This window comes from Diceros bicornis, chromosome 32 (genome assembly GCF_020826845.1).
Source record: "Diceros bicornis minor isolate mBicDic1 chromosome 32, mDicBic1.mat.cur, whole genome shotgun sequence".
In the NCBI taxonomy this organism is placed as follows: Eukaryota; Metazoa; Chordata; class Mammalia; order Perissodactyla; family Rhinocerotidae; genus Diceros; species Diceros bicornis.
The window spans coordinates 22,207,867-22,231,729 of NC_080771.1; the positions used below are offsets into that span (position 1 = coordinate 22,207,867).

The 23,863-nt window shown below is 44.1% G+C and overlaps 1 long non-coding RNA gene across 1 annotated transcript in view; it reads left to right on the forward strand.

Moving 5' to 3' along the window:
* The window catches only part of LOC131396155 (uncharacterized), a 368,110-nt gene that overhangs the window by 314,015 nt on the left and 30,232 nt on the right, over positions 1-23,863 (forward strand). The window lies entirely within an intron of this gene.

A 23,863-nucleotide genomic window follows, 5' to 3' on the forward strand; every position in this document is an offset into this window, starting at 1 on the left:
AGACCAGGGGTTGGCAAAATCTTTTGGTAAAAGACCAGATAGTAAATATTCTAGGCAGGCCATACAGTCTCTCTTACAACTGTTCATCTCTGCCTTTGTGGGGAGAAAGCATCCGTAGACAAGATATAAATGAAAGGGCATTGCTGTGTTCCAATAAAACTTTATTTACAAACACAGGTGACAGTCCAGTTTGGGCCCACAGGTTGTAGTTTACCAACCCTTGATCTAGGCCATTTCTAGCCTTACTCTTTTAAATAGCTTTTAACTTTTGAAAAATGAACATCTTATTTTCAAACTAAATTAACTCCTTGGAGGTAGAAACCCTTTTTCACACTTCTTAGTACTTTGAAATGCACCTAATGATATTCTATAAGCATTCATAGGTGTTCAATAGAGAATGAATGAGTGTGGAGACAGGCCTTATAATAGTCTATATAGCTGGATGCTGTGTGGTTGGAACACCCAGCAGAGCTCCCAGAACACATTAGGAGCCCAGTATTTTCTGCTGTAGTTCTTCCTAGAAAACACTTCCCAAATCAAGAGCTATTGGAGAATATTGGAAACCAAGAGCGACCCTGCGGACAGGACAAGAAGCTTCGCTACATTCCTGGGCTGGCTTTGCAGTGGCAGTGGGACATCTCTTTCCAAATTTCCTATTCAGATTTCCACATCGCAGCATCTTCCTATCACCATTCCACCTGGAGGGACTGTACATCAAGACATGCTGTATAACCTTATTCTTCTCTTACGACACATTTAAATGGGAAAGTTTCTTTAAACCTAGCTGCCTCGCCATTAAATGTGTGAAAAGTCTATCATAAGCTGCAAAAAACAGTCATGAGTATGCAGGTGCCTTCTCTCTCTTCGGCGCTGCCTGACTGATTTCAGCTGCGTCTGGGCTCCCCTGCACCTCCGTGTCTTTATTATACGTACCAGGCTGGTCCACTGGCAGGTCACCAGCTTCGCTCCCTCCCAAGCTGTGTGCACACAGCCAGTGCTGCCTGCCTACTGAGCAAAGTCAGGTCTGCCTGTGCAGAGCGGAGGGGAACAGATGAACCGTGAGGGCTGGACTTTGATGCCTTTTGGTTGGGAAATCATGAGTTTTCTTCCCAGCCTCTACCTCCGGGCTTGTTATGTGCTGAACGATTTCATACGCTTTGTAGTTATTTTGGTCCTCAGGAGGAAACATGAGTGCAGCTGTCATGGAAAGTTGATAGACACCAGAAAGGTTCCCTCTCTCTTTCTTACTTTTTTTTCCAGCATACAGTTTATCATGCTTGTGAGGAGGTCTTACCCACCTTTTGGGGGAGGGAGAGAAAGCTGGTATTTTGTCAGTAGTCAAAATACGAAACAAAAGGAAAGGCCTCTAGCAGAGGAAGGCAAGTTGAGCTGCCTGGTTCTGGAACCATTATGTCCAACCATCTTCCTGCGTTGGACTCTTCCGAAACAGGCGAAAAGCCACTGGCCTATCATTCAAGAGCTTATCATCTGAAAAATCCTTTTCTCTGCTGCTAAAGTAGCAATGGAAATAATGCTGCCTACTCCAGACTGGCTGGGAATAACAACAATTAATAAAATATAAATGCCCTGATTGAGCATATCCATTTACAACTATTACCTCATTTAATTCTCCCAACAATCTGAGGAGGTCGGGTACTGTTATGCCCTCACTTTTCAGATCAGAAAACTGAGGCTCAGAGAGTTCACACAGCTAGCCAGTGACAAAGAAGATCTCTACTGCAAAGTCCATGGTGTCAGAGCTCCATGTCCCCTTCTCTGCCAGGAGAAGAGCTCTGGGAACCCAGGTCCCTTCTGGCATCCAGGCATCTACAGCATTGGCATAAAGTAGGTACCAAGTCAGTGGCTGACATGTAAAAATGAATCCACTGACTGTAGGGCAATTGTCATCAAAAAATGTGACGATGCCAAGCTCATCTTCTGCCATGGCGCGTCTCCAAAGCGGGAGATGTTTGTGGCTTGTGAGTTCTTCTCTTCACCTTATGGTAATGAGATTTTCAAATAAAGCACAGTCAATCATAGAGAGGTGGGAAGGGGGGCAGAACGAGTGAGGGGAGCAGGAATTTTGGGCGCTCAGGTGTCCCAAGGATAGTTTATGATAGCACTTGGAGCCCACAGCGGTATCAGATAGCCCCGTAATTCCCGGCTGTCTCTTACAGATGCTACAGCAGTGCTTGCTAAACAACAGAAAGAAATCAAGCATGGGTAGGTAGGAAGGGTGTGGTGATAACATCCCCAGAATCAGCGCCACCCCCTCGATGTCAGCAGGGGAGAAAATTGTCACTACTTGAAACATGAAACCAGATTTCCAGAGGAAATGCTCCCCACCAGCTCTGATGTGATGTGATGTGGATGTGTGGCTGTCAATGGACTTTCGTATTCAATAAATAAATGCTGTGTCATTTGCCACCTTCATTGTTATTAGAGTAGTTTATGTAAGTGGCCGTAGCCGGGCTCTTCGTTATGGCGGCAGCTCATGGGTTTGGTTTAGTTCGCTATTGATGTTTTCTAGAGCCAGGGTACATCGGGTTCATTTGGAATGTGTTTTTTAAATAAGGGGTCATTAGCCTGATGGGCCGATTTGGATGATGACCTCCATCTCAAACCAAACTCATTGTCCATCTTCTGAATCTCAGGCCCTCAATTTAGACACAGAGCTGAGGATCTTTCTGTTCATAGTTATTGTATCCCTGTGGTTTTTCCCTCTTCCAGACCTCCAACCTTTTCCTGCTCCTCCTTTTCTCCCTCATTTGTACTGGTTGCTAGTCTCTGTCCAGCTCTCTCTGGAGATAAAGACTCGCTTTAGCATACAGCACGCTCTCCTTAATGCAACCGAGTTCACTCTCATCATTTTAATAGTGGACCTAAGGTATGTTGCCATGTGAACAAGCCATCACGTCACCATAGCAACCAGCCAGATTGCAGCACACCAGTCTAAGGACTGGACCTTTTTTTTTCCCCCTCTCTCTCTCTCTTCCTCGCCTGGGCTCTTTTGTTAAATTTGCTGAAGTGCTCACAATAGGAAGATTCAGTCTGCTTTTTCAAGCAGGGTTTCGTTTAAACCTGTAAATTGTTGTATAAACAGAAAGGCCAGTGTGGCACTAGACTTACTTTCAAAGACGACTTGATGAGGACTTTGAATGTGGATCCCACCCCCACTCTCTGCCATGCCTTACAGTTTGATCAAAAAGGGGACGATCACACGTATTGGTGGCATTTGGACTTAACCAACCCCCCGCCCCTGAGTTTCTTCTTAGCTTCCCGCAGCAGGGACTCTGTGACTCTCCCACACCGGCCTGGTGACCACAGCTAAGCCCTCAACTACGCTCCGAAGCCCTTTACAGTTTCTGAGCTCGGTAGGACCCGAATTAGACCCAATTAGAGTTGTGGATTCTCCTTCTCCCTTCTGTATTGCCAAGTAACCTGTGCTGGTTCCAATTCCAACCGCGTGGGGAGAGCAGGGATGTTGAAAGGACAGATGATAAAGGGACGTGTGTCGTGTCTGCCTGCCCATATTCATCAACGTTGCTTCGCCTTTGATGCTCCTAACCTTCTCATCTTTGTTCGGGGAAGCATAAAGAATCATTCTTCCAGGGCCTCACATCTTTTCCCATTTTATCCCCTGCTCTCTTGCGCATGGTGCATCTATTACCTGCTCTGGTCCTCGTGCATGCCTGCCCCCCGCCCTCTGCAGCTCCCCTCCCCTTCCGCTCCTCGCCCCTTCCACGGCATTTACTGCTGAGCATGTCCTGACAAATGCAGCGGCAGGCCAGGCTGCATGTGGACCCAACCGCAGCCTCAGCTGCAACCAAGCCCCGGGTGAGGTGAGCTGCCCTCCACGGGCAGGAAGGACCAGTTCAGCTTTGTGCGTAAAATTACAGCAAACAAGCCTCAAATAATGCAGGACACTTTCATAATTGATTTATGCAGGGGCGCCGAAAGTTCTATTACCTTTTGTTTAGCTCAGGGGGCCTGACTCTATGCAATCCATTGCTGAAACTAATTACAAGATATAATTAAACTGTGACACTAAGATATTATACCGTTAGTTTACTAATGACACTGCGAAGCTGTACCACCAGCACGGGACAGTGATTACGCTTCATTTATTATTTATCCTTTTGCTAAATGAGACGCTGACATTTTCAAAAATTACTTTGAGGTTTCTTAATTGTCGGCAGCAGGATGGACTAGAAGGAGATCTCCTTCCTCTTAGTTACTTATCTGAACCTCAGAAGCATTATTAGCCAAAAGAGAAAAGAATAAGGGAGAAAGAAAAAATGCAAAAACCGTCACCCAATAGTAATAAGTAAAGTCTAATTGCATCTTTTGAACATTTTTTAATTTTTACAAACAGTGCTTACAAACAGTGCTCCTGGGTTGCTGACCCAGGGTTTAGGTCCAAGGAACAGAAAGCCTTGTCGTGAGATTAAAGGTCATGCTTATTCTGTAGCTTGGACAAGCACAGGTGGCCCTGGATATGTGTGGGAAGAGGCCGGGCATGAATGGCTGGAAGGAAGCTGACCTCAAGGCCTTTTCTAGAAGCCTGCTTCAGCAGGCAGATACCAGGTAGGGCTCGAATGTTATATTATTGTTGGGGTTTTTTTCCTAACATCTTTTCCTCTTATCCATTCCCCCAAACAAAACACCTCGTTAGCAATACTGACATGGAAACTTTTGCATATGAGAAAAGTCAAGTCTACTTATGCTAAGGGCCAGGGCTAATGTGGTTCTGGTTTGGCCCTTTCTTTTAAATCTTCCATAAATGGGAGGATTTCCTATAAGGACTCACATGCCCCAGATGGATGCTTTTGCTTCACTGAGAAGGTTTCCTTCCTCCTTTTCTTTAATTGTCAATATCACTCCAGCTATTGGCAGGCTTCTCCACCCTGGAGAAGATTGGGAATGGGAGTTCCCTCTATCAGCTTTTCGGACTGGAATTCTCTGGACCCATTTATTTACCATCCCGACATCTCCATGCATGAACCTTGCTTTATTACCCTCTCATTCATCACATCCTCAGAACAATAAAAGATTAATTTACTGGCTGCCATTTGATGAGTTTTTGATGCCGCGAATGTGCGTGCGCACGGGTGTGTCTCCTTACGGCCCATCTGGGTCAGGCATCCTACAAGCTAGCGTGGGCCCCGAATGGCCACTAACCTCTCCGTAACCCCAGTGGTGATGCAATCACGGCAACTGCTGGTCGGCTTGAGACAGGGTTTAATTTCTTCTGAGTGTAATGGCATCCGGCATCTATAATTATGCTATTTTCTCTCCTGTGCTGATTAAATACGATTTACCCAGAGAGCTAAATGATGAATATCTGAGTGGAGTGTGTTGAGCCAATAGCTGGCAAAATAGCCACAATAAATAAACTTGAGAGGGGGAGGGGGCTCAGCAACGGCTTTGACTCTGCCAGGTAACACGGGCAGGTGCAAGGGGAGAGAAAGCAAGATTCGCGCTGCAGCCAGAACAATACTCCCCAGCTTCTGTTGAAAGGAAAAGCAACCCTGAAACCTGGAAATCTCACCTTGGGATCTCACTGAACCTCAGCAGTCGTTAAACAATCAGACCCCCCATCCATATCGTGGTTGGGTGTTGTTTCCAGGACCCCCCTCTTAAGAATAATCTTCAGTCCCTAGCATATAGCTGAGAAATGAAAGTCAATATCATCTCTTCCCATCACCCTGGACCTGCTCAGCCTACAGCTCCTGTGTTTATTAAAAAGGGGCCTGGCTAGTCTCAAGGTTCCTCTTTCTGTGTCAAAGATTCTCACAGATAGAGCAAAACGTTTGCGCTCTTCTGATGAAAGGGCCGCGAGCCTGATACCGAAATCGGCCGGAAATCCTTACCAGCTTTTCCCTCCTCCTAACCCAAAAAATGAAGGAAGAATTTTTAGCAATGACAATTGCTAAAATTGCTAATGATAATTGCTAAAATGACAATTCCTTTTTCCACCCATATCATAATTTTTACGCAAGATTATGCCTTGGGGGTTTGTATTTACTGGTCGGGAACGCAGTATGAATGCAAAGTCCTATGCATAACACTGTTTGGGAGTGTAGACATGGAGGTGATACAAATTAAGCAGCGTTATCAGCAAGAATTTATCGAGGTCACCCAAGTACTAGATCCAGTGAGGGTGGGGAATCTCCAACACGTATACGACAAGGTCCTTTCTTTCAAGGCTTTGTTAGAGTATTTTTTGGTAGAAAAGAGTCTATATACATGGAATCATTTGAGAAGAATACCAAACAGCATCGACTAAGTATTGGGTTGAATGGTAGAAATTATATAAGCCATCTGAGTCAGAGAAAGAATGGGTCATCGTGGGTTGGGGGCAGCAGGGACAACTCAGTGCAGGCAATGACGCTCCAAGTAGGTGGACAGTAAAGGCTGTTGAGGCTGGGGCGTGGGGGCGGACATAGGGAGGGAGGGAGGAATGGAGGGGCTGGGATTGCAAGGAAGAGAGGCAGTGTGTGCCTATGTAAAAAGCCCAGTCTCCTGTTGCCTTTAGATTTTATTGCTTAAGACGCCACTTTTTCTCCATATCTACTTTCTTTTCCTCAATGATGTTCCCTGATGCTCAGGGTTATACTGTGATGGGAAATGGGTTCACAGTGGAAAATTTCCCCTGGGGTGAGAAACCTGCTGTCTCTGCACCTAGGGTTTGGGTGAGACCAGCAGCTCCGGAATTCACCTTCTTTGTGATAAAACAGCCACAGAAAGAAGAGACTGTCCTCCGAGAACCTCTCACAGTGGGCTGGCCCGTTTATGGCCCTCACTGAGGCTGGACCAGGCATGGACGGTCTGGGCAGGGGCAGTGGACGGCAGGTGGGGTTGGGTCTTGCATGTCTTCGACTTTCAGGCTTAGCATCTCCTACTTTCTTGGCAGCACCTTCCTCCTTGTAACTCCCAGGGAGGCTGCAAATGGATTTAAAAGCTTCTCTTACACATAACTGTAAACGGGCAGGGAGCTGGCAATGACGTCCTCATAGGGGAATATTCTTTGAGCCTACGTTGATGCCTACAAAGAAAATACCGTTTCCTTAGGCCCTTTGCGTGTGGTAGTCATTCTGCTTTCCTTCTCTCTTCTGCTAACCTTGCTTCTTTCTTCTCTCCTGCTGAAGGCTCATATAATAAAACCATTGTATTGCTGTTTGGGTCTGTTTCAATGCCTTTTATTTCAATCCCTGGTCCCATGGCATGTTTTTGTGCTGCTTTTGTCTGTATTGTCTTTTTGTTTGGAAATTATGTGAAAGATGAGCCACTCAAAGAGAATACATTTTGGATGGTCCAAAGAGATACTGGTATTAACAGAAATCTAGCAGAAGGGAAATTTAAACTGAGACTATCAAGAGGGTTTTTCTTCTAGGTGAAGGGTGTAGTAAACCAAAAGGTAGGAACCTTATCTCAGGAATTGCTGAAATCGGGGAAGACTTAAAAACTTTTGGAAAAATAACAGCACATGCACTTCTGCTCTTTCACCAGGTTGGAAAAGCTGAGAAGAAATTTCATGTGGTTGAATAATCTTAAACATTCTGTATTAAAAACACAAATTTTCCGATGAGTGTGGAGGTTGGGAGCATGGCAATACAGTTTCCTCTTATTGAAAAGTGAAAAGGGTTCAGTAAATTCTCTTTCAGTTGAATTAAATGATAACGGGAGGAAGAAAGGTATTGAGTCTTCTCGCCTTTGATCTGTCAAATATTGAGAAATATCCTAAAGTGAAAAGGGCTGTCTAGAAGGAGTAAAATGGCCATGTGGTAGGGGGAGAAGCCCAGAGGTGTCATCCTTTCTCTCCAGCCAGCTCCTTGTCCTGCTTTAAGAAGTTACTTCTATTAGTCTCCTAATGTCACATCATCTAGTTGGTAAAACGTGCAGCAGTTGAGAGAGCAAAGAGCTCCAGAGAGCTTCACGTAGCAACTCAGACTGTATAGCCAGATGGTCAGTTTCCATCCTGGCTGGGCCATTTATTAGTCATGTGGCTTTGAACAAGTTATTTGCTATCTCTGAATCTCAGTTTTCTCATGTTTAAAATAAAGATAAGTGTACCTACCTGCATTAATCAGGGTTCTCCAGAGAAGCAGAGCCAATGGTGTGTGTGTGTGTGTGTATAGAAGGAGGTTTATTATAAGGAATTGGCTCACATGATTGTGGATTTTGGACTGATGAGTCCGTAATCTCCAGCAGGCTTGAGATCCAGGAGAGCCAAGAGTGCAGTTCCACTCCAAAGACCAGCAGGTGGATAACCAGGAGAGCCAATGGTGCAGATAAAGTCCAAAGGAAGTCTGCTAGAGAATTCTCTCTTGCTTGGAGAGGCCAGTCTTTTTGTTCTATTCAGGCCTTCAACTGATTGGGTGAGGCCCACACACATTATGAAGAGCAATCTGCTTTACTCAAAGTCCACTGATTTAAATGTTACTCTCATCCAAAGTCACCCTCAAGGTTGATACATAAAATTAACCATTACACTATCTCAGAGAGCTGTTGTTTTTGCCTGACACATAGTATGTGCTATGTAAGTGTTTGTGCCATTACGACTACTATGACAATGATGACACGTTGACAATGAGAATTATTAGTACCACTGTTACTGATACCATGTGGAGTCTGATATACCAGGTTTCAAAACCCAGCTCTACTACTCAGGAGCTGTGTGACCTTGAGCAGGGCCTTCAACCCCCCCAAGTCTACATTTCCTCGTCTGTAAAATGAGGATAAAGGGAGGAGGTACCTCAGAGGGCTGTAGTATTAAATGAGTTTACCTAGGTTCAGCATTTGGAACTGCGTTTGACCCATAGTAAGCACCACACAAGTGCTTGCAGCTGTGGTTATGATGCTGCTGATGACGAGTATTACCATGATTAGCATTACTACAGCATCTGACACATTTCTGGCCTTGGGCAAGATCCTTGACCTCCCCAAGGCTCATCTATAGAATGGGGTTGTCAGTATAGCATTTTGAACTATGTTTGTTGCATGGTAAGCGTTATGTAAGTGTTGGCTACTACAATTATGATGAGGATGATGAGTATTACTATTAATAGCATTACTACAGAATCTGATGCATTTATTAGCTGTTGGCTTGGACGAGGTTCTCAAATTCCCCCAGTCTTCATTTCCTTGTCTGGGAAAGGGGGTTGATGTATAATAGTATCTTCCTTACGAAGTGGCTGTAAAGAACAAGTTAGACGCAGCCTGTGAAGCACTTAGCACCGTTCCTGGCCCATGGCCTGCGGAAAGCACTCCATGAATGTTGGCTGCTATGCATTTGTTCAAGCATCAAGCACTAGGCATTGAGAACTCTCATTTTCTCAGCTCTCCATCCGCTCCATAGCAAGCCCAACACACTGTCATTAAGTCAGTGATGGGGACCATATGACAACCCAAGTTAGCCACACCATTTTTGGACAACTCTTAGACTTAGAAGACTTTTCTCTTTTTGTTTGGAAATTATGTGAAAGAAGATAAGTTATCAGTTAATATCAGCGATTAGTGCGAGCTCTGTGGTCTGGGCCCGTGCAGAGCCGGTCGGTCCCTCTTCCATATGGCAGCCCGCCAAATATTTGAAGTCAGCACTCACTTCTCTCCTAAGCGTTTTTGTCATCAGACTAAACATCTCTAGCTCTTTCACCCTTTTGTCACATAACACAATTCCCAAACCCCTCGCTATATTGATTGCTCTCATCTGGACCTACTTCGAGTCTTCAGTGCTCACCCTAAAATACGTTACACGGCCTGCGTTCAGCACTCCAGAAGGGCAGACTTGCCTCACAGAAGACTGCTAGCTCCCTCCTCCTGGGACCATCTTAATTTATTACGGTGTCCTAGGTTTGCAGTAGCTCCTTCAGCACCCCCATCCAGCCTCTTCTGTTTTATTTTGAGCTTCGATTGACTCACACCCATTATACATAAACTAGTTATAAGCAAGACCATCCTCCTCCTGCCTTTGACAATTGACGCTTTGAAACTATATGTAAACATCTCACAGTCCAGTGATATTTTATCTTGTTAAATTTGGCCTGTGTTTCAAACTAGTAAGATGTTTTGGCAGAACAATTATTAGATTTTTATTAGAAAATTAATTCATGCTTATGGTAAGATTTTTGGGAAATACAGAAAAGTGCAAAGAAGAGAATAAAAATCATTTATTTTTCACCGTCCAGAGATAACTGTTGTTGTATGTTGGTGACTTCTTCCCAGTCCTCTTTCTTGCATCGTTTGTGTGGATGGTGTGCATATTAGTGCAGTAGTTGTTACAAAATTGGGATTACATTGTATATACAGTTTGAGTTCTTTTTTTTCTATTTAATATTATATTATGGGCTGTTTCCTACGTCATTAAATTATATGTGGAAACTTGACTGCAAAGTACATCCTACGGACATGTGGATATTCTATAATTCACTTAACCATTCCTCTATTGTTGGAAATGATTATTTCCAAGATTTTGCTGTTATAATTAATGCTTCAGTGGGCATCTTTGTCTATATCAGGGTTTCTCAGCCTCTACACTATTGATATTTTGGGCTGGATAATTCTTTGCTGTGGGGGGCTGTCCTGTGCACTGTAGGATATTTAGCAGCATCCCTGGCCCCTACTACCAGATATCAGTAGTACACACACCTCCCCCCTAAGTTATAGCAACTAAAAACATCTCTAGACATTGCTAAATTTCCCTTGGGTAGAGGGGTAAAATGCCCCCCATAGAGAACTACTGGTGTTTGTCTCTTCAGGGGGAAGGGGACGGTGGGAGCAGTCTACCCCAACTGCAGAGAGTAAGGGAATGCATTCTCAATAGAACATTTTAAAACAATGATAAAACCAACTGAAAATTGGTCTGCTTGTTATTATCATCATGTGCCAATACTGTCAGTAATAAACTTGTCCTTCCTACAAGGGTAGAATGCTTCCATTCCACCACCTCCTCCACTTCCATGCCCCCCCCAACAATAGTTTTGTCATTGTCTCTTTTAAAAAAGTCCTAAAGAATGCTATTTATGCTCCCCAAAGTTTTACAGAATTTTAGCAGAACAGGCCGCTGAGTGAGTTTTGTCTATTTTTTGCTTACGGGTTTCCTGATCCTCACAGGTCTCGGAACCATTGGGGACAGAGTCAGGAGACAGTTGCTATGCTCACAACCATCTTGTCCCTCTGTTAAGCACTATTTCTTACTGGGTCAAGTTCAAGGAGCCTTAATTCCCTCTTCTCCTAGGGTGTGTTATCTCCCAGGTTTCTGGGACCACATGCTTGAGGGTCTGGGGCACCTTTCCTAGTTTGACAAAATATGTTCCCGTTATAATACTCCTCTGTTTGAAAATAACTTTCAGGGTTTTCATTTCCTGCTAATCAAGTGCAAACACAGGTCTAACCTGTCCCTTCCAAGACCATCAAACTTGGTTTCCCACAATCCTGGGACAGGCCGCTTCTGCTGCGTGGGACCAAGCTCCTAGCTGCCCCCTGAGCACACACTGGACTTGATGGCTTCACATATGTTTTTCCACTTCCTTGGCATGCCCTTCCTGTTTTCCAATAACCCTACACACAGGAAGCCCTTCTTGGGTTCTAAGTCTCTCATTGATGTTCTGCTTCTCTAAACTCTTACCTTTATTATGTGATCTGTATCATAGCATATCATGTCGTATCCTTGGGCACTTAACCTATATAGCTATGTATTTCTAATTGTTTTGGTAATTTATTTTCATCCCAAGGATTAGAATATATTTCCTGAAGCCAAAGATGTCTTAGACTTGCATATCTTCTCAAAAGTGAGTCTGTAAATATTCAATAAATAGCTGATGATAATGTATAATTTGTTCTGTTCCAACATTACTTAACTTCCTCATTTCCTAGCTTGGCTCTGTAAAATTCAGTGCAAAATTAAAAATATATGTGTGTCATTCCAATATCTTAATTTAACCTTAAAATTAACTAGCTAGACATCCAACCCTAAGTTTCAAAAAATGTACCAGGTTTTTCCATCACTCATCTATCTGACAAGTCTTTTCTGCAGGAATCAAATGAGAGCTAACTATCCGTAATAGTTCTGGGTACCCCCACCCGTCTTTCGCTGTTTATGTCCTTCAGCACTCAAAGCCAAGCCACCATTTGGCATAGTGTGCAGAAATCATGGGAGCTGGCAACTTTGAGGGTGAGTGCTGGCTCTACAGAATCTGGTACCCATTTCCAAATGTCATCCCACAGTTCATTTTAACTGAAAATAATGCCTAATACTTCTTGTCATTTCCCCCAATTTTTCAAACTCTGAACTTTTAGGAAATTATCATCATCACATTATGGGGGAAAAAATTTAAGGAACATTTAAACTTTACATTTTAACAACCCAGAATACTAAGAATCCAAAAAGATGCTGTAAGAGGAGGGAAGATGGCTAAGGTGGGGAAGGAAGAAGAGAAAGATGCTATAGCTATATTTCTCTTGAGACTCGGCACACTGCTCTCATCTTTCCTTCTGTAGTACCTACTGCCATTGGAAGCCAGAGGAGAGCCCAGGGGGTACACCAAAACAAAATGAAGTTAACCTTGACTTGGTTACTGGCGTGGGAGACTCAAAGGGCTGTCCTAGAACAGACCAGACTCTATTCTGAGAATATGTTTTTGCAGAAAGAAGCAGATTTTCCAGTTTCAGAGGAACAAGAGAATTCTTTTAAGTCCAGCCTCCAAAAGCTTCTTGACCAACAACCTCTGTGCTCACTGTCCTCTTGGGGTCAGCCCACATTGATTTAGTGATTAACTGCAACGTTTTTCTGGCTTCTCCACTATACCAGCACATTTCAGGTTTCTAAATATAGGTCAACCCAGGCAATTAGGAGAGAGCTTCTGTTTTTGAAAGGTATTCAGCAGGCAGAAAGCCCAGTTTACAAATGAGTGATCATGTTTGGCCTCAGATGACTTGACTGACAGGGACTGCTATATTCTCAGCTACATGTTGAGATATATGAGAAACTTCCACAATTATTACTTCAAAGACTATATTAACCACAAGAAACTTTAATTTCCCATCAAAAAATGCATGTCAATGACCTTGTTGGCCATCTCCATTTTAGGTTGACGATTTTGTGATATCGTTGTTCTTGTGTTCTTATTTTGGGGTATGTCAAATGAACCCACGGTCCCATTTATCAGTTGGCTATTGGTAACTTAATCAGTGAAGGTTTCCATTCAGTCTCCACCTAACTCCACACTCTTCTCTTAGTACTGTCCAAGCTGGGGAATTGATCACACTGCCTTGAGAGGCTAGAGATGATAATGTGGCATTGACTCAGGGTAGGACATTACTTACGAGGCCGCCACTCAAGGCTGACATTCTGCATAAACAGATTCCCTCTGAGTGAGGCCTAGCAGCCTATCACTGCTGGGCCCAGAAGGTCAATTGACCCAGGTCTTACACTCACAAAGAGTCTCAAATATGGACTCTTGTCATTATCTCCAAATGAGATGATACCTTCCCATTTGGGGAAATTAGAAGTATTAATGTGTTAAGTGTGAATATTCACACTGCCATAATTTTTGAAACTCTATTTTAGTATTTATTGATTTTTAAAAGTATATATATATGTATATGGAGAACCGAGAACAAAATGTATGGAAACAAAGGAGCAGAGGAATCTCTCCTGGATTTGGAGCCCACATACACAGTTTAGGGAAGGAGAGTAGGATTGTGCACATAGAAACTTGGTAGAACCTAAAACCTTGTTCTCCAGTATGTGGTCCAGCTGCCTCAGCAGCACCTGAGAGCTTGTTAGAAATGCAGACTATCAGGCCCTGCACCAGACTTGCTGAACCAGAATCGGCATTTTAAGATCCCTAGGCGATTCCTACACACTTCACAGTTGGCAAAACTTTGATCTAGAAGTCTGCCGATGTTTTGGGTTCAGTTATCAGACTGGGATTATGCGGGTCTCGATGCACACAGAAGCTAGGGCTATGCGTTGTTCCTGCCAGGACACTAACTGGATTTTACCCTCTCTGAAGAGGAAGCAGCATATAAAACAAAATAGTCTGCCATTGTGTGATGTTAACATATCAAAGCCATATTTTCTTTCTCCCTTTCCTGTGCTCTCTCCCACTGTAATGGATATGGCTGGCACATTAGTAATTCAGAAGCTTCCTGGGACTTGGGACTTTTGAGAGAGGCGGAAATTCTTGGGCATCCCTGTGTTGAATTTTGGCTTCAGCACTGCCGGGAGGTCTCAAGTTGCAGAGATGATAACCAGTAAAACATACCCAGCCATGTGGTTGCTCATTTCTAGATCAGCCGAGACATGCAAGTCAGTGAAAGCTGGCAATCAACTGATGGTAATTCCTAAGCTACAGTAGTGTCTTTCTCCCTCATCTTTAGCTCTCAGACCACAACAACCCCTCTTGGATGTCATCTCTAGGCTATTTCAGAATCCATTGTCCTCTTTTCATGGACAAATTGCCTAGAATCTGACCGGTGCAATGACCACCTACCTGAAGTTTGAAAACAGGTTTCCGATGCTCTCCCTTATAATGGATTATTAACTCAAAATGGGCCCAACAGCCTTACCTGGTAGAAATCCCCATTCTCTAGCCATCGCAGGTGAATTGCTTCCTTCCTGAGGACTCTGAATTACCCGGCTTATTCTTCCTTTCTCCCCCTACTCACTGCTGTCGCATTGGTGGCTCCCTCCTCAGTTGTGAGGTGAGCGTGGCTCCTTCCCTCTGGTCTTGGGCCATTTTTCCTAGGCTGCTTTTTTTTTTTAATTTTTTTTATTTTATTTTATTTGTGGTCTCTGTCATTCTGCCGGGGCAAGGGGGTAAAGAGATCTGACACTAAGTGCAGGGAAATGCTGAATCTGGAATCTATCTTCCAGACGGCACAAGAATAAAAATTCATGGTAGGACGGCAGCTGCTGACACACTCCCAAAGACATATTGCAGGTAGCATTATTTATTGTGGCAAGGAGTTCATAGAAGTGCTACCTCAAAGCACCCTGAGAGATCCTGAAAAGCCCATCTCCCATCACGTGAGGCAGATTTATGGAGGCTGCTCTTAGAGAGGTCAGGCAGTGCGGCTCAGGACGCAGGCTCCTTCCAGAAAGCCTGGATTCCCTTAACATATTCAGTGCAGTTTGATTGGTTCAAAGGATGGCTTGAGTCTGTAATGTTGACCATAAAATTGCAGTGACACGCTGCTTTAGATAAGAGGGCTGGAAGAAGGGGGCAGGGATGCTGTGGGCGCAGGAGCAGCCAGCATAGGCAAGACTCGAGCATGCGCTCATATTTTAGGTTAATGTGCAAGGAGAGGGTGGGGGATGGGACTGGGCGGATTAATGTTTGCACAAAGGAAAACTGAACCCACCAGCCTGCACACAGCAGACACCCTGCATCTGTACACATAAAGCCACGTGTGCAGGAACACACAGAATCCCACGGGGATCTGGAGGTGCCACCCAGACAGAAACGGCCAAAGCTAGGCCAGCCAGCATAACCACCCCATTGTCCTGGAGTCTTCGGGGGAGGGACTGCTTTTCCCATGACCCCTGCCAACCTGATCAGGTGTCTCACAGGCTCTCCATCAGCCCCATGTATATAGTGTCATTCCCCGTGCGCTTACTAACCAGCCTCGGATGCACAAGTTTCCGCTCCATGCCCTCTACCTGGACACAGCCCAGAAATGAGGCTCTTCTGCAAGCTTAGTGGGGCCGAGACTGATGGGATGCTGCCAGAGAAGAGCACTAAGTCCTCTTTTCCGGGATCAGTGACATCCACACAGGGCCAAGAGAATGCTGGTCACGGGGAAATGACCTCCATGTCTTTTCCTGAATCTAGGGTTTTGAAACTTCAATCAGATGGGTGAGCACCACTTACTGATTCAGGACGAGTGTCTTCCACATGAATTTGCTTATCCGGGTCAGTTTCTACTGATCATGTTTCGGGGGCACCACATCTGTAGTCCAAATCTATGGCCTCCTGTGGGCGGCTTGGTTAAGAGATTTAATTGCTGTCAACTTTCCACATCTGAGTTAGAGAGATGGAATAGATAAGGGGATGAGATGGCCGTCTAAATAATTGAGGTGATTATCTTTTTCTGAATTATTCAACTAGGACCTAAATTGTCCTATAAATTCACAGAAAGGTAGGTTTTGGTTTGAATTATACAGATAATAGCCTTAATTCTTCACTTCACTCAGGCCTGTAGGTCCAGTTGAAAAGTGACTCTTTCTCCCTTTATTGAAACTGACATCATTTCGATCCTTGACTCTACCTGTTTTTAAATGTTCCTCTCAACCAAGTGTCCCATATACGTGAGGCATTTGGGATATCCATTTTGGTTCATAAGGTGGGCCTCTAGAATGTGAACTGTAGGAGGTGGGAGCGTGAAAATTTTTAAACTGAGATGAGCCTCCTCTAGTTACGTTCTTCTCAAAGTGAAGAAACTGTTAAAATTTATCTAATGCTTTTTGCTCCTTCAGAACCTGGCCCATTTAGAGGCTTCCGTCATTGATTTGCATACTCTGTTGATCTCCCATCTCCTATCCATGGTTTTTAAAATATAAGCCCCTGCCATAGTTTAATGCTGACTGCTCACAGCGGATAGTATAAGGCACCATGATTTTTCTACTTGGCTTCCAGATCTAGCCTCCTTCAAACTCTGTCCTGAGGAATATGACCACTGACTTAGCCAAATCCAGGAGGATGCTCAGAGCCTCTGAGCACCACTGCTCAGATTGTCATCCTTGCCCATTGGCCTAAACAGTCGTTCCTCCGAGTACCACTGTTGACCCCCTGAGGTCCAACGCTTGACCTCATTAATTCAGAAGGGGAGAAAGCTAAGTGAATGTTTTCACAGTCTCCTTTTTCTCCAGGCCAACTGGAGGTTATCAAGGCCAGAGGCTGCTTTCTAGTTCATAAACCTGTTAGGGTATTCGGAGTCATGATTCTCTTATTCAACTGTCTGTGCTTTTCCTTGGGACAACTAATCCCTCAGCGTGACTGGTGGAAGCCGCAGTATTGATTTCTGTGTCTCTCTAAACCTCAGTTGTGTTCAACGCTTGTTAGACATCTGAAGGAATATCCAGTGGGCTCTGGGGGCAATTTGAGAGCGAGGCTCAATAGGCCTGCTCTTGAGAGAAGTTTCTGTAAGGTTGCTCAGCAAGCCAATCGAATAAAATGAGAGACAGAGGAGAGAGGGGATGGAGGGGATGAGAGAGAAAGGAGAGAGAAAAGAGGAATGAGAAATGAGAGAAATAGGAGGGAGAGGGAAGAAAGGAAAGGGGAAGAAGAAAGAGAAAGAGAACTCTCTCCTGCTCGTAGAAATCTTCAAGGATTTTCATCTTTTTGCTCCTTTAGTCTCAATTCTCCCTTTGTTAATAAAAGAGATTTTTTCATTTTTCCGGCCAACATCAGCTGAAAAGAGAAGAGGGAATCCACATGTGTGGCTGGTGCACGCATTGGGGTAGACCTGTGGGAGATCGTGAAGGGTGTGGACTTTGTTGAACTTTGTGGTACTTCTTTGGTTTTGTCTCTGCTTCTATGCAAATGAGGGGGCATGGGTGAGGATGCTCCTAACGGAGCAAATGAAAGTTACAAGAAAGATTGATGCAAACTGCAAGATTCTTTCAGAGTTACCACCCATCTTAAAAAATGCTTATAACAAACAAACAAAAAATCTGGAATAAAGTTTCTTTCCAGGGATTATAATCACAACGTGAAAGACTGGCTCATTGCAATAAGCCATCAGGGAATTAGCGAAGATTTTTCTCTGTCATTCAGTACCTAGACCTCTTTAAGATGTCCGGGTTGCAAGGCCTCTAGGTCTGCCTAAGCCAGTGGTTCTCAACTGGGAGCAATTGGCACCCCCAATCCCCCTCCAGAGGGCATTTGGCATGTCTGGAGACATTTTTGATTGTCGTGACTGTGGCATGCTACTGGCATTTAGTGAGTAGAGGCCAGGGATGCTGTTAAACATCTTACCATGCACAGGACAGGTTTCCCAGAACAACAAATGATGCAGTCTGAAATGCGAATAAGGCCAAGATTGAGAAACTTTGCTCTAAGCTATGAAAAAATACAATTTCCCACTTTTTTTCTTTCTCTTATTTGCTTCCTACTTTTACCTAAGACCTTTCCTCAGCAAGAAATATATGATAGTCACCTCTAGGGCATTAAAAAAGAAAAAAAAAAGGAGAGACAAAGACACTTTTCTGTCCAGGCCATACTCATCTAAGTCCTCCTAAACCAACGTCTCTGGGGATGAGGCCCAAGAATCGATGTTTTGAAAAAAAGTTATCCTGGTGACTCAGATGCAACCAGATTTGAGACTCCTGGAAAAGGACAGGTGGCCCCATCAAGTTGCTGCCAAGTGTTAAAGCACATGTCCAGGTTTTTTTCAATCAGAAATCTATTTCCTAAGTTCTAGAAATGGAGGAAGGCCCACCAGTCTGACAGCCCAAAGCAATGCAGTGCCGTCTTACGGGTGCTCCAGCGTTGTGGCTCATTTCCCCACCTAAAGTCATACTCTGTTCCAGTATGAGTGTGTTGGACTCCTCCCAGCATCTCACCTTCCTAAACTGGGGAAGCCTGGACCATTGGTCTGCAAAAACAGAGAATTCTTGGCTGTTAGAGACCCTGTGGCCTGAGGCCCAGAACCACCTGCGCCATGCCAAGGTTACCTTTGTTCCTCGGTGCTCTCCAGGTGGAGTCCAGAGGGTCCTGCTCAGATGCTCATCTGCTATTTGGACCACATCAGACCTTACATCCATAACAGCCTCCTGGAGTCTTTGTTTTCTTCATTGGGGCTTTTGGAGGAGACTTTTCTCTTACCAAGTGGCCCTTGGAACATATTTGGGAAGGGACGGTAGCAAAAGAATCACACTAAACTCATTAACTGAAAAAAGGCAGCGCACTTCCTGGTAGTATACATCACAGTCAAAACAAAGCAGAGACTTCAGATGATGACATGGGTAATTAAGGTTTGTAAAATCTGTTTTCTTCCTGCCTCCAAAGAGAGAGAAAGAGAGGTTACCGGATTACCTCAATTGTTGTTGGTAATTCTCATAATTCTGGGCTCTGCTGGGCTGTGGAGAGCTGGCTTGCAAGCACAGAATGCCTCCCATCACCTTTCCTTTGCTTCCTTCAGCTCCCGCGAACCTGGTAGCCCCTAGAATGTGCGTGGTGGAATATGGGGCAACCCGCATAAATAGGGCCAAATGGTCGACCCTTTCTGGGCCCAGGCCTCAGCCTGCCCCACCTAGGCTGAGAGATTTTATTGGTTTTCCTCTTCTTCTGCAGCCCGGGCTCTCGCCCCTCGTCATTACCTTTCCGAGACTCTAGCCTGCCCCTCATCAAGATTTATATCACCACATTCATTAGGTGATACAATACTGTCAACAGAATCAGCGGTGGCAGCAGCGGCCTCATTAGCTCCGTGGTTAACCCCTGCTTCCCCAACGTTGGGCCCTGTCATGGATTTTAAATTCAAATTAAATTTTAACGCGGCAGCTTTGATGTTCGAGGTAGAACTGCCTAGTCAGGAGGCAGCTGGGGACGGAGAGTCTCTTGTTACATTATCTCTCCCTCTGAGGAACTCCAAGCAAAATGTCCCTGGAAAACACTTGTTCTCTTCAACGGATTGAACGGCAACATCCTGATGCTGGACCTTATTTCATTTTCTGGTTGGAATAATAAATTAAGAAATGTATATCAAACATGTATAGATCCTACCAGATTCCCTAAGGACTAGAGTATTTGGGTCCAAATGCTATATGTGACACTTGGGGCCAACTAAGGGATCCGGCCTGTAAAATAATAATACTCATAATTTATATTTAGAAAAGAAATTATTCACTTTTGAGATTTTCTAACATTAGAAAAAAATAGCATCCTTTTCTGGGCCTTGATCTCCTTATAGTTCTTCCTCAGTGCACAGATATTGATGTTGTTTGAGATATCAAAAATACACACAGGTTTAATTTTCATGCATTTACAAACTGAAGTGAAGTTGTCCTAGCCATATCTGAAGCTCAGCAAAGTCCAGACCTTGTCTTATTTCAGGAGTCATTATAAAGTAATGAAACATGAGCTGGCCCCATGGCTTAGCGGTTAAGTGCGTGCACTCCGCTACTGGCAGCCCAGGTTCGGATCCCGGGCACGCACCGATGCACCACTTCTCTGGCCATGCTGAGGCTGCGTCCCACATACAGCAACTAGAAGGATGTGCAGCTATGACAGACAACTATCTACTGGGGCTTTGGGGGAAAAATAAAAAAATTAAAAATCTTAAAAAAAAAAAAAAAGTAATGAAACGAATTTTCGCTACATACCCGGCATATGGTAGGTACTCGCCAAATGTCACTTTCTCTTCCACTTACTGCATCACCTTTACCCCCTCCCATGCCTATCAGAGTGGTGGTCCTCAATAACAACTTGTCGGCTGGTTCTCTTAGCCCAGCGTCTATCCATCGGCATCTACAGTTAATAGCATCACAGCTGGCCATTCAGTCACATGGTAAGGCCTGGAAGTCTAAAATATACCCTGTGAGCTTTCTGCCTAATTGCCCTCTATAACAATCAGCAATAGTCTGTCTTAAAATTGTTGATTGAAGGAGTAGAAAACAACATAAATAAAGTCCAATGTTTATTAAGTTGTCACTACATGCTAGGCATTATGCTAAGTGTTCTCATTTGTTCTGCCCAACAATCCTACAAGGTAAGGTTATTATCACACAGGCACTTTTCAGAGGAAGGAACAGAGGCTCAGAGAGGTTCTGTAACTTGCCCAAGGTCACGTAATAAGAGAATAGGATTTGAATCTGGTCTGTCCGTCTCCAAGACCCATGTGCATTCTCCCTCTACTGCCTCTCCTTTCTCTCTTAAAATGAAAAGTCCACGTGGTATCAGAGCCACATCTGTCCTATTTGACTTCTACATGCCAAAGAAAGCAAGTTGCAGGTGAAAGGATTTAATTTATTCCACCTGTGATAGTTTAGCTTCCATTTACCTGGTTCTTCCTACTCAAGGCACATCATAAAGAAAGGCAAAAATAGGGATTATATATTTGTTGTAGGTGTACATATTTGTAGCAAGTCTACTGTGTCCATTTAAGAGGACAGGGTTACCAGTTGTCCAGGGAATGACAGTGTCTCTCAACACTCAGAGGAGTTTGCCCAGAATCAGTACATACATCACTGAACAGTCGGGCTTTGAGACCTGGGTTTGCATCCTGACTCCACCACTTGCTCACTCAGTGACCTTGGGCCATTACTTAACCTTTCTTAACCTCAGTTTCCATATCTAACAAATGGGTAATCATCATTTCGTTTCACATGGCTGTTGCAAAAGTAAATGAGATGATGCATACGAAGCATTTTAATTGTGCATGGCCCGTGGTAGGTGTTCAATAGATGGTTATTATCATTATCATGGTTGATATCATTATTAGTAGTATTTAGTCCTAGACAAATCGATGCAAAGACTCTACCCATAACCAAGACCCAGTACCTAACATTTTATCTTGGCCAGCTGGTCAAAGGCATGAATACTATTTATATGTCACTCTGAATAAGGGACTGAGAAACAGAGTGTAGGAAGCAAGAAGGAAATCATTAATAGAATTGTTGTCTGCTAAATTTGTTAGAGCTTTTAATGGACAAGTCAATCCTGAGCATGCTGAAAGAGAGTAATTTTCTAATTGTGCTGATATATGTTATCTTCACATTAGAGCTATACTGTCTGTTCTCAGATATATTTTCAGAGTGAGCCCTAGAAATGTGCTTTTTAGTGTTAATTTCCCACATCCATAGTATGGAAGTTCCATTAAAGTTCTCTCATCTTTCTTTCCCGGACTTTATTTCCATGATCTTCATAATTCTGTTGTAACATTGCACTTACACATTATCATACAAGGTCTTGGCTTGTAGTGATGTTTTTAAGTGAGAGAATTTGGACATTTTTATGCTTTTTCAGTTATGTCTCTTAAAATGAAATTTCATAAGCATTTAGCTGGTAATATGAACCAATTGCCTGAGTTATTTCCAAACAGTTTGTACAAAGGTCGGGATGCTATGCTTTGAAACACACACACACAGAGGAGATTGTAATGAAAGGGCTAGAACTGTGAACCTCTCTGAGGATAATGCCTGGACTGTGGCTGAACCATAGGACCTCATTCAGGGAGTCACAGCGCTGGCTGGGGCACCACTCCCGCTGCTGATGTAATATGAAACGGGAAAGGAGCTGCAGGCAGCCACCCCACACCATGATTGTAGAAAGCTACTTCTTGTTGAGGAGGTCCCTAGTGAGTGAAGTCCATCCAAGGCTTTTGGCTCCCTCTGTTCCCTACCCTTCTTGCCTGTGCATCTCCTCCCTCCCAACAACCCCGTGCCCTTCCAGTCCCTTGGCAAGATGTAAAAGGGCAGCCACTGCCTTGTCAGCCAGGCCCTGTCCAACCCACACCCAGCCTCCTCACTTGCTCTCAGAAACCCCCCATTGGCCACTTCACAGCAGCCTCCCATCTATGCCATTAACTGAAAAGCAAATGGATTTGCTGACATCCTAAATGTTGTTACCTAGTTCTGGAAATGGAAAATGGGCAGCCCTAAGAATGTTACACATAACTCCAAGAGAATTTCAAACACTGTGCAAAAAGGTTGTGGAAGTTCAGAAAACATGCTGAACCCCAATTGTATAGTCAGAGCTTAATTCTCAGAGCCAATGAGAAAAGTTTAATAAATACACAATTTAAGCCTTTAGAAAATTCACGCCTTTCTTTAGATGCTTTCACCAAACTTCTCCCTCCAGTTGACAGCAAACACCTAGCCACAGGCGAGTTAATTTTCTGTCAATTCCTCAATCATTCTCTTTTTTTTTTTTCTGTGAGGAAGATCAGCCCTGAGCTAACATCTGTGCTAATCCTCCTCTTTTTGCTGAGGAAGACCGGCTCTGAGCTAACATCTATTGCCAATCTTCCTGTTTTTTTTCCCCAAAGCCCCAGTAGATAGTTGTATGTCATAGTTGCACATCCTTCTAGTTGCTGTATGTGGGACGCGGCCTCAGCATGGCCAGAGAAGCAGTGCGTCGGTGTGCGCCCGGGATCCGAACCCGGGCCGCCAGTAGCGGAGCGCGCGCACTTAACCGCTAAGCCACGGGGCAGGCCCTCCTCAATCATTCTTGAGCGTTAACACTAAACAGGGAGGAAACAGGACACAGGAAGAGAGAGAAGCAGATTTTGAGCAGTCCGCCACCTGGCTCAATCCCTGGACAAATGAGAGTTAGCCATTCTGGAAGAGCATGGCTATGGATGTTGAGATGAATATCTAACTACAAAGGAAGAACAGAGGGGTCCACACTTCTGCCTCTTCCATGGTTAACATAGCTCTTTCATTTGTGTCCCTTGCCCCCAGGCCTGCTGCAAATCAGCATGCTGCTTAGTGAATTCTCCCTGTGTTCTACTGTCTCCAAAATAAGCACAGGGCCCAGCCTCCAACTTTCTAGTTTTAAGAATTCTTCCTGATGTTTGTAGAAAACATTAGGATGATCAACATGTCAACATTGTGAGGGGAGGGACCACGTATCTGGGGAGAGGCTTTGAGGCTTGTGGTGTGGCATCCATCAGCTGGGAAATTTTATCACCTTCCAGGATGTGGTTCTCAACCTTATACGCTAGAAAACTGATGCTACCCACATTCCAGGAATGGGCCCTCCTCCTCTCAGGGACAAACTCCCTTAAACAAATTTGTGAAATAAAATAAGGGCAGTTTACAACTTTACAATAAAAAAATATAACCCATCACAATAAATATCCCAACACAACCAGCTCTTTCTGTCACTGAAATAAGGTACATGGGAACCCAAAT